The 11,203-nt window shown below is 40.7% G+C and overlaps 1 protein-coding gene across 1 annotated transcript in view; it reads left to right on the top strand.

The window, feature by feature from the left end:
- Nucleotides 1–1,427: 1,427 nt before the first annotated feature.
- The window catches only part of COL8A1 (collagen type VIII alpha 1 chain), an 86,201-nt gene continuing 76,425 nt past the window's right edge, over nucleotides 1,428–11,203 (top strand). The window contains exon 1 of the mRNA XM_063419952.1: nucleotides 1,428–1,641. The gene's annotated coding sequence lies outside the window, so the exon portion shown is untranslated. The remainder of the gene's footprint in view (nucleotides 1,642–11,203) is intronic.

Genomic DNA, 11,203 nt, shown 5'->3' with positions numbered 1-11,203 from the left:
GCCTTCCTAAAAGCATGCTGTAATCTCTCCACAGCAGACACTCATTTCTTAATGAGAACTGTAAAAATACTTTAAGTGATGCAGAAATAACAAAATAACATGAATTCTTTTCCCAATTAGTTGCAATAATGTAGAAAATGCCCTAGCCAACAGCAAATCAATACCTGTGAGAGATATTAACAATTAAACCAGTCCTTTGCAGCTTGACAATTCCAAATCTCAGAGGCTACATCCCCAGAGTTATGCAACTTCTTTTGCCACATAACACTGTCATCCAAGTTGATGGGTGCTTCATTTGTAAGCCTTTTTCTACAAAGACTGAATAAAGTTGTATGCAACTCACTATATTCTCATCAATTCACTCAATACTGCTTTTTTTTTTTTTAAAAAAAAGTATCTTATAACTCCTTAACCAGTGATCAGTCTGGCCGTTTTGCAAAAGAACTAGTAGATATCATATATCATCTCAACAAGCTCTGCTAGAAACTTATCTCAGTTCTGCAATTAAGATACTCATTCATTTTTTGACCTGGTCCTTCCCAGATTTTAAGTCTGGATGCAACTCTAGACTTTCCCTTAACTGCACATTACTGTTCTCCTCTTCCTGTTCTATCTTTTCAGCTTTCTCCATATGTTCCCATATGACACAGGTTTTACTCGTGTATTATGGGAAATACTAGAGGCCCAGATGCCTCATGCAGGAAGATACATAAACAGAGAATTAGTGTATTTGAGATGTACAACTGTTTCACCTGCAGGAGCCAGTGTCTGGAATCTGTGCCATCCACTCTTCCGAGTGGAAAGCAATGAACGAGTTAAAATGAACAATGAATGATTTTACAGAAACCACCAGGAATGCCTATTCCTACTGGTTTGTCTTTTTGGCTACATTTGCCTTTTGAGAATAACACTTGGGAAAATTGTTTAGAACTCAGACACAGTGAACAATAAAACTGCTCTAAACTAAACTGCTAGAAAGTCAGTGTGTAGATGGAACATGTTACAGCTGTGTCAAGAAAAAGCTGTGCAGCTCAGCAAAACAGAAACTTAGGAGGGTTCCGGAGCTGAGATCTAGTAGACATTTGGAATTTAAAGGAGGTTCAATCCTTGAGAAAACAGACAACTTCAAAGATCAAGGGGCTGATTCTTCCTAGCTATCCCTTTTCAGAAACACTGACCTTTCAGACAGAGACTTTGCATCAGTATCTCACTGCCACAAAAATCTTTCCAACAGATGAAGTAACATCTAGTAGCATTGTAACTGCAACTGGAATAATTCAGAGATTCAGATTTAGAAAAATAAATACAGTAGAAAATCTTCAGTTAACTGCAGATTTACAGAAAAAACAAACCAACCAAAACAAACAACCAGCAGATAAATCCAACCCTATTTCTCATGTAGATGCCATCCAGCGTGCTTTTCCTCCCTCTCTCTGTCCCCAAAGAGCAAAACCCTACTCTACAATGCCTTCTGAAGGCTGTCTGCCTGCTATCCTCACTGCCCACCTACCGTAGGGAGCAGCTCCTCCCACCTGCACATAAAAGCCAAGTGCATGCTACCAGCAGCAGATCAGAGCACTTTCTCAGTCCTCCACTGTTTTGAGCCAGTGATCTTCTCTCCTTGGATCTTGTGTACTCAAGGTAAGATTACTGCTACTTCAGGTTTCTGTTCTAACCAGCTATTGTGAGGAAGACTTAATGTGAACTCTAGCACTGCCTTGCTGGGTGGTGCTGGCTCCCCCCGCCTTTCTTTTTTTTTTTTTTTTTTCAGATGTAGTGTCATCTGACATTTAAGTTAGTAACAGGCTGTTGTTTTAGCAGTGAAATAAAAACAGATCTTGCTGGGAAACACTGTGGCTGGGAAAAGGTCTTCTCTGCCTTTCTGATTGATTTTGAAGAGATTAGTACACCCAGACCGATTATAACAATTTATTATCCCTCTTAATAGTCTCCTTCTTAGTCCAGTCAAAGTTATGAAAAAAAAGTCACTGTAAAGCTTCCTTAAATTCTGTTTAAGGAAAAAAAACCCTCTTGGTGTTAATTTAAGGAAGGAACTGAGTTTTATTGCTAATATCATTTACTAGCTAGATTGAGGTGATTTTGGGACTGAAGTGCATCTTCACAGGTTTCATTGCCTTTAAAAAATGTGTGATGGAACTTAAGCTCTCACAGAAGCATAGTAATAAGACTGATGGAATTCATTATCTTGTACCAAATATGCTTAAAGTAGATATTTTACAAGCAAAGTTCTGTTTCTTGGAACAACAGACCCTGTGTCTCTATGAAACTTTTAGATCAGCTTGTTTATATTTTATCTGCAGTTTTCCTACACAAGCATTTCTTGCATTAGAGGAAGGAATAGTTAAGTGCCTCAGAGACAGCTGCTGAACAGTTAAAACATTTAAAAGTGGTTTCAAAACTGTATTTGCATTCCCATCCATGCATCTGTCCATCCTCACAGAGAGGAATCTATGAGTGACCAGTAGCAGTTTTTCACACAGTGTGAGTCAGTGCACTTTTAACACACAGTCACCTGTTTAAAGAAATTCCATCACAGAAATCCTAATCCTGCAATGCCTCTCTCCAGTGCTCAGAGAGGAGGGAAAGTATGAGCTACCAAAAGCAAGCAGTTAATGCTGTCTGTAAATACAAAATACTTTCTTCAGTTAAATAGTGGTATTTTCTTCTTAATTCTCTTTCTAAACTGAGTCTTTTTTGGCCTTTCACAAATAGAAAGTCTGCTCTAGAAAAGAATTATGTCCATATATAACTGTACTCACATTAGCTGAAATATTTTAAGCTATAGCACTGTATAACAGAAGAACTCTGCTCCAAGTACCCTTCTCTGAATACTGTATCTAAGATGTTTTCTGATTTATATGTTATCTGTTCTAACTAGTGAGGAAAAAAAAGACTGCCTTCAGCTATTTGCCTGCAAGATTACATAAGTATCTTAAAAAAAAAAAACCCAAGCAGCAAAAAGCCAAACCAAAATAAGTTGAACTGTTCAAAACCCAAAGCACAGTGCTTTCTGTAGCAAACTTACAGTAAAACTATTTTTGCATCCAGGTAATTAATATAAATTGCCCATAGAAGACAGGAAAAGAGCCCAATGGTTTTCCTCATCACTGGCATTAACTCTGAGCTACAACATTTTATTTCTCAGTTAACATCTGATTTTTACAGCAAGCCTCCCCTTTCCAAAAACATCCCTGTTGTAAAACACAGATATGTGATTTTAAGTCCAGTGCATACAGAATTTAGGTCTACAGTGTGGCAGTCAAGCCTCATCTGTTCACACAGAATTTTACTCTGTCAGATAAATCAAAAATTTTAATAGAGCAAATTCCATGGGGAAAAAATTAATGCATTTGCCATAGGACATGTATATATATCAAAATACTTTTTATTAAAGCCTGCTGTGAAATGTAATGTTTTGGCATTTGAAAAATGGATTGCAGGACATATTAAGAAAACTCTATTCAAAGGAATGCATCTAATTTAGATCAGAATCTCCTCTGAGCAGTTTCTCTCTTAGGCTGAGTAGATAATTCAGGTTAGCATCACTTTGCAGCAAAGGATGAAGGGAAACTGCATCCAGCAGGTTTCCAAGAGAATTCAGATGTCTAGGAATGCATTTATTGACCTCTCTGCTCATCTGAAACTCCTTTTTACAAGATCAAAGCACACTGGTATAAAATAAAAATACTGCCATTTTAAAGTAATGCTATAACCTGAATTAAAAAAAATTATAATCACTGGGAGAGCAAGGAATTCAGATTTTTTGACTAATAATCATAACATTTAAAACTAATAAAGGAAAAGAGATTATATTATTTTTTCAGCCACAGACCAGTTAAGTGCTAAGCAGGGATGCTAAGCCATTTCTCCTGGCAGTTATGCTTAGGGTTTTTAGGTGTTTATTTAAGGCAGTAATATCTACTTGAGCCACTAGTGTAACTCCCAGTGCTGTCTAAAGTGCTAGACTAGATACATAGAAACAGAGGATAAACATATCACTGTCTGCTTATCTATGCATAGTTCTGCCACTACCACTGCTTGGGAGAAGTTCTTACCTTCAGGAATTTATTTTCACACCTCTCTGTAGGGAGAGATTAAGTTTTCCTCTGGCCCTGCTGTCACTAAATATATAAAATATTTTACTCAAGGTCACAGTGAAAATTCATGGTGGAGTGTCAGATTTAGCTCCTCTGGTTTCCAGGCCAGCTCTAATTCCACACTTCATTTTGTATTCAGCCTTATGAACTCCACCCCTTTGTAGCTGCTCTGTCTTTGCATGACTCTTTAGGGCTGAACAGCAGGGAGAGTTCCAGTGACAAATCTTGAGAGAGGTCATTTACTCCCAACACTTTCAAACTTCCTGTGAAACTCTTTACAAACTCCTTAACAGGATTTACAAATAAATCATTCTTGGAAGGCGTAAATAAACAATTAAACAAATAAGCAAATGCTGATCTCTTTCTTACACTCTGTGGTTAAAGAGACCAGCCCAGTTGAGGCAGGCTGAGGAAGCAGAGATGCACTGCCATGGACCAGAAATGATGGGCACCATCTGACTGTAAGAACTCAGTCTTGGTAACTCAGCAGCAGTAAAGAGCTCAAAGAGAAACTCACAGGGCTTAAGCAAAATTATTGAAAGGATCTTGTAGAGGACATTAATATTAATCTTCCTTTCTTTTCTACATTCACTATCATTAGCCACTTCTGTAAACATACAGGATATAATTTCATACCCATTGAAACAAACAAACAGACAAGTAATCAAACAAAACCCAAAGGCCCAACCACTAGCTTTGTCCTATACCTCTAGTTTTTAGCACTTGATTTAATTTATGAGAGTACAGAGTCATAATTGTTCCTGTGGCCTTTCAAGTACTGCATTTCAAAAAATCCCTCAAAACCAACAAAACAAAACCAAAACCAAATAAACTAAAAACCCCACCTCCCCCAACACATTCCAGTGCTCAATTTGCAGTTATTACCCTAGCAATGGAGGCCTTGTCTCTTACTCTTTTAACTTAAAAATTACTGCTAAGCATGCATTGTTCATAGATAAAGTAGTAAACATATGAGAGGTAACTGGAGGACTAGGAAAGGAAACATTAATGGTCTATTTGCCACAGAAGATAATTTTTGTATATCCATGAGCATATCTGTGTGGCAGAATTTTCTGCCCACTTATTCTGTGTCTTGTTATGTATCTCAGGGGAGGTAAGATTAAATTTTATCTCTTAAGCTTAAATACATCCCTATACTTTCCCTTACTTCTTTTACCTTCCAGTTATTGTAGGTGTGGGTTCTTTCCTTCTACAGAGAGACAATTTTTAATTTTCACTACTGCCATATTTCTAAAAGAGCAGTGGTTCAGTGGGGAGCAAGACAAGACAAGACAAAACATTAGAGGTGGTTTGTTCTGCCTGTGAAAAAACAGCAAACAGCTGTACTCAACGGTACAAAGTTCCTTAATTTGGCCACTTACACTTTCTGGAGTTTTGTGCAAGTGTTATTGCCTTTTCTGTGGCTTTCCCTATGCAAACAGAAATCCCAGCAAAAGTTGCTCATCTATATATGTTACCGAAGATAACTCCTGGTTCTGAAAGCTTCTGTGGGTCTTGAGCAATAGCTATGCCTATTCTCTGTAGTCACCAGTAAACAATTAGGCTTTCTCTCCCTGCACTCCTGAAATGCTGGATGTGTTTCTGCAATTGTCTTGATGTGTAATGAATTTAATGTCTCATAATTGCACTGCAGGGAATTAATACCACTGTGAGGTCTTGGGACATCTTTAGGTGATTAAAGCTTCATGCAAGTCCATATTTTATAGCAAAAGCAAGATAAAGATAAGGTTTTTTCCTATGAATGGCAGGTGAAACCGTTGAGGGGTGACATTAACTGGGCCCTTTTCAACAAGGGAGTGAGAATCAGTGCCCTCTCTTGGTTACAGAAAACACGAAAAGCAGCCCCATGCGAGTGTTTATCAGTTCCCTCTGCTGGCTGCACGGCCCAGGCCAGAGGAGCAGCTGTGTTTGCGGAGGCGAAGGGCTGAAGTTCTATTCCCAGCGCTGTGAGCCTGTGGTGAGCTGATGACTGTGGTGTCTGTGCACGCCTGTGGACATCATTCCTTACGGGGTCTCATCCACAGCCACACCGAGTTCAGCGTGAGGGCACTCAAAAATAATACAGGCCTCCTGGTAGGTAAGAAACTTCCCACTCTGGATTTGAGAGGCGTGCTGGCAGCTATGCCATTCATAATTCTAAACAGTTAGGACAGCCGCCTTGTCTGCATCATACACACACCTTTGTTTTTCCACCTCTTCAAGACAAATGTGTGTGTGTGCTCATTACACTCATTTTAGAGACATCTGGGCAGTTAGCGCCAATATTCTTGGCAATCCTGAAGTGTAACACTTCAAAATGTCAGCTTCTCAGAACTCCACATTTGCAAGTAAGAAGTAAATGGTACCAAAAAGTACACTCCAACATTAAAAAACAAAACAAAAAACCCCTAAGCAAAACTAACAAAAACCCTACCAAAAAACAAAATAGAAAAATACCCTAACTACTTCTTTTCCGTTCCTGTAGGAAAAGGCCTGGTTACACAACTGGAGAAACAGGTCATACAATTTATGCAGTCACTTTGAAATAAAGTTGAGATGAAAAAGAAATGTACTTCAAACTTTAAAAAGAGGTTTTGTTTTAAAAAAATATCCACAGCACTAAAAATCACCAACTCCTGGATTAGCTATGCCAGTTTACTTCACCTCCTAGGAATCTACCATGGCAACATACAGGATTCATAAAAGCCATCCCATTAAAGGGAGAATTAGTCAAAACTAACAGCTTGACATAGGAGATATCAAAGGTATATTGAAAGCCAGAACTTTGAAACATCTGCAGCACATGTTTTCTGCTAACTAAAAAAGCAACCACTCTTTCCAGACCAACATACTGCTGCATTCTTCACTCTGAAAGGAAGAGGCTGACAGTAGCACACTGTGGATTTTGCACGGGGAACTCCAACCAAAGCATTTTTGCAACAGAAAATTCTGGAGAGTAAGACAAGTTTCTAACAAAACCCACTCTTATTAGATGAAGCAACAACACATGTAAGCAATAAATACTTTCTGGAATGGAGATGCTTACTTTGCCTCTCACCCAACATAGTTTTCAAAGGGACAGAATGAAAGGTGGCACAGCCCCAGGGACACACAAACCAAAGATAATCAACTCACCACTAAGGAAATGTAGCAGTCAACTCTGCTTATGCCAGCACATAACTCACCTCTGTTCTGCGCTTCCATTCTTCCCACCACACACGGAGTTCCAGTGAATGCACAGTATCAGAACAAGAGTCTTTATGTAGCCTAGAGACCAAGAATTCTCTTTCAGCTTGCCTTAAAGAAAAGCAGCAACAACAACAACAAAAAGGTTCAGCTATTTCTTAGTGTTCCTTTTTAAATGAAGTGGGTGATCTTAGTTGAACTCTCAGTTGATGGATGTTAACGTAAAACACACAACTGGGACCCTTGCTGGCAAATCTCAGCAGAAAGTCAAGAGGTAGTTGCTTTAGGTCAAAGCTGAGCAATAAAAGCAGGCGTGTGAGGAAAGTTTATGTTGCCAGCATTGATAGATCTGCCACCTGAACTGTAGATGAAAAGCAAATAAGCAAAGAGCAGTTAAGGAAGTGTATCTCGTAAGTTCTAGCATTCTCACAAAACATATTTTAGAAAATGAAGGGGAAAAAAGACAACATTCAGTACTTATTTCCTTTCAGTCAGTGGCTTGAATTGAATTTACCATAGTAGCACATCACATTGTTTGCTGCAGAAAAATGCAAAGCTTAGGCCTTTAGGAGTAAGTCTCTTGTGCTTTACTGATTCCAAAAATGTCAGTGCTTGTCAAAGTGTTTTTGAAATAAAACCAAAACCATGTTAATAAAATGAACTTTCCAAGACAATGCTGGCCAAAACTGATTCTTAGATTTCTTTTCAGTAATAAACTGCCTCTGTGGTTGCTGAGCTGATAGGGAGAAGGATTTAAAGGATCAAAGCCAAGTTCTGGTTAACTCGGGGTGAAAAAAAAAGAAAAGAACACTGAAACAGAGCACAAGCCCTACAGTGAATGGACAGACTTTTGCTGAAGGTGGGCAGAGCTTAGCAAAACCCAGCTATGCTTTCAAAAATGGCTGTAATCATTATTAGGCTCCAGCTGAAGATATTCCAGGACTGCAGCATTCATGGTGGGTACACCTTGTGATATGCTGTTGTAGGATACTGGACAAGCCTCGGTACTTTAATGTGTAATCACAGGCTGAATGTTAGTTCAGAAGTGCTACCCTGCCTGTTTAATAAGTAGTAATTCCCTAAGTGAATTAACAGGAAAGATTCTGTCCCATCTCATCCCAGCCTTATGGATGAAGAGCTCAAAAAATACGCAGCAGTGGAGGCTGGAGGTGTTCATGATGGACTGAGTTCCTGCTGTGCACACAAGCTGCATGCAAAGCCAGGCACTGAAGCTCCAGTGTCCTGCTGGATGTTCCTACAGGTGCAGATGCAGCAGCAGTTCCTGTCTTCCACGGAAGAAAGTGGTGCCATAGTTGGACATTCTGTGTCTGTTACAGGAGTTCCTGTTCTCCTCCAGTTCAGCCACCCTACCTAAATTTAGGATGTCTATGCAGTACAGTCCAAGCTGCCACTGCAAGGTTTTGTTAGGGTTTTTTGTGGTTTTTTGTTGGTTTTTTTTGGTTTGTTTTTGTTGTTGTTGTTGGTTTGGGTTTGGGTTTTTTTTGTTTTGGTGGGGGTTTTTTTGTTTGTTTTTGGGGTTTTGTTTTGGTTTGTTTGGTTTTGGTTTTTTTTTTTTTTAGTTTTTATGACAAACTGTTATTATCTTTTGGATATCTGAGCGTAACTTACTACATCAGGAAACATGATTTCAGGATTACTCCCTAAGCTTGCATAACTAGTCTCAGGTACAAACATTGTTCACACAGAAGACTGTATATTTAGCATTCAGTCATCATACTTGATTAAAGAGTAATTTACAGGAATAATTTTTTTCTCTTGAATGCATTGGTGTAGAATTATCAGGTAGCTTTTAAATCATAGTTTAAAGGAAATCCATTTGTCTCAGTAATGTTTTGTAATGTCACCTTCATTCCATTTTGATTTTAGACTGCTCTTAAGCAACTAGCTGCAAATGCTCTGTGTCTAAAATCCAAGCGGTGGTGGTTAGTTCTGGCATGTGATTCTTATGAAATATTTCTGTTCCACAGTCAGGACAAGATAGCTCTTCAATTCAAATTTCAAGCACAAAAACTGCCTTTCACTGAGTTCAGAATTCACTTAAAATGAATATTTTATATTATTCTTCGAAATATCCTATTTTCAACATCGCATCTCTCACTTCTATGCTAAACACTGTCAAGAGCTCAATACAAAACTACTGACAATCAGAATAAATTCAATTTCTGACTGCTCAAAGGCATTTTCTGTGCTATATGTGCTTTGAACTTTCTACTAACTGCTTATCTCGTGAAAATAAGTATTTCAAAAACAAGTGAACAGAAAGCTATTGTATTTTCAGTGCTCCACTTGTCAAGCACGTTTCATGAGCTAGAATTTTAGCTTGATGGACATCCACAACATACATGTAGTTTATCCTTCAAAACAAGGACTGCAGCTGAGACCAAGAGCTGCTCCTGCAGTTCCCCCCAAGCCTGAAGGAGACTGAGGAGGTAACACGGCACTTTCTGGGGACACTCAGCAGGACAGGCCTCAGCTCGGGGTGCAGCAACCCTTCCTTCCTGGCTTCTCCTTCTCTGCCACCAGACATGATGAGGAGAAAGGTTTTTGCTCTCTCAACTGCTTGGAAGTGGAGAGAGCTTCAGGAAAACACAAAATGTTGTACCTAATGCCCCAAAGCTATCAGGAGAGCCGGAGTCTGTGTCTGCTTCTATACATTCTGCATTCTTTGTGTCCACTGTCAGTGGGCATCCTTCTTCCCAAGCTTTGTTAACCTTGCCCCAGGTCTAAGATGACAGAAGCATGGGAAGGCCTAAACCTTAACATCAAGGCCTGAACTTTAACAAAACAATTCTACCCCTGGCTGTCACTCAGAGCTTGCTTGTTAACTTCTCTCTGTTTCGTGGATGAAACCTGCCTTCTTTTGATTAGACTTGAAAGTATACAAAGATCAAACACTAAAGAACATCCTTAACAAAATTTGACATATTCGACTTTGCAACAAGCAGATTGCATTTAGCCACTGTTGAATTGTAATGGTGTCGTTATCTGCTCTAAACCAAAACCAAACTGCACGGCACCCTGAGGGCTCCACCCTGCCCCACAGCCATTACCTGCCAGTAACACGGTTCTGAGGAAAGCTGCCATGGCCCGGCGGGGTGGTGACACCTCGCCCTCATCAGGCTGTGGTGACATCTCCCCCTCACTGGGCTGTGGTGACATCTCCCCCTCACTGGGCTGTGGTGACATCTCCCCCTCACTGGGCTGTGGTGACATCTCACCCTCACCGGGCTGTGGTGACATTTCTCCCTCACCAGGCTGTGGTGACATGTTGCCCTCTCCAGGCTGTGGTGACATTTCCCCCTCACCAAGCTGTGGTGACATGTTGCCCTCACTGGGCTGTGGTGACATCTCCGCCTACCCAGGCAGTGGTGACATCTCACCCACACCAGGCTGTGGTGACATTTCCCCCTCACTGGGCTGTGGTGACATCTCCGCCTACCCAGGCAGTGGTGACATCTCACCCACACCGGGCTGTGGTGACATTTCCCCCTCACTGGGCTGTGGTGACATCTCCGCCTACCCAGGCAGTGGTGACATCTCACCCACACCGGGCTGTGGTGAGGGCCGGGCCAGCCCAAGCATGTCCCTGGCTGAGGCCCCCGTCAGTCATGGCCGGGCCCCGTGCCCTGCAGCACCTCTCACCTCCTGTGGTGGTTGTGGTTCCCTCACGCGCCGACATCGGCGCCATTTCTGCACAGGGGCAGTCAGAAAATCCATTTACAACCTGCACCTCCCATTCCCAAAGGAGAGGCGAGGGTTGAGGAGAGCAGAAACTCTCTACAGCCCAGTCAGCTGAGGAGCATTTATGGAAACACAATGCATTTGAGGTTTCTTGGGTTTCAGAGATACAGCCCCGGGGCTTCGCTTCTGCGTGCCAG

Source organism: Prinia subflava, chromosome 28 (assembly GCF_021018805.1).
Source record: "Prinia subflava isolate CZ2003 ecotype Zambia chromosome 28, Cam_Psub_1.2, whole genome shotgun sequence".
Taxonomy (NCBI): domain Eukaryota; kingdom Metazoa; phylum Chordata; class Aves; order Passeriformes; family Cisticolidae; genus Prinia; species Prinia subflava.
The sequence above is the reverse complement of the archived record's forward strand: the minus strand, read 5'-3'. Positions and strand labels throughout refer to the sequence as shown.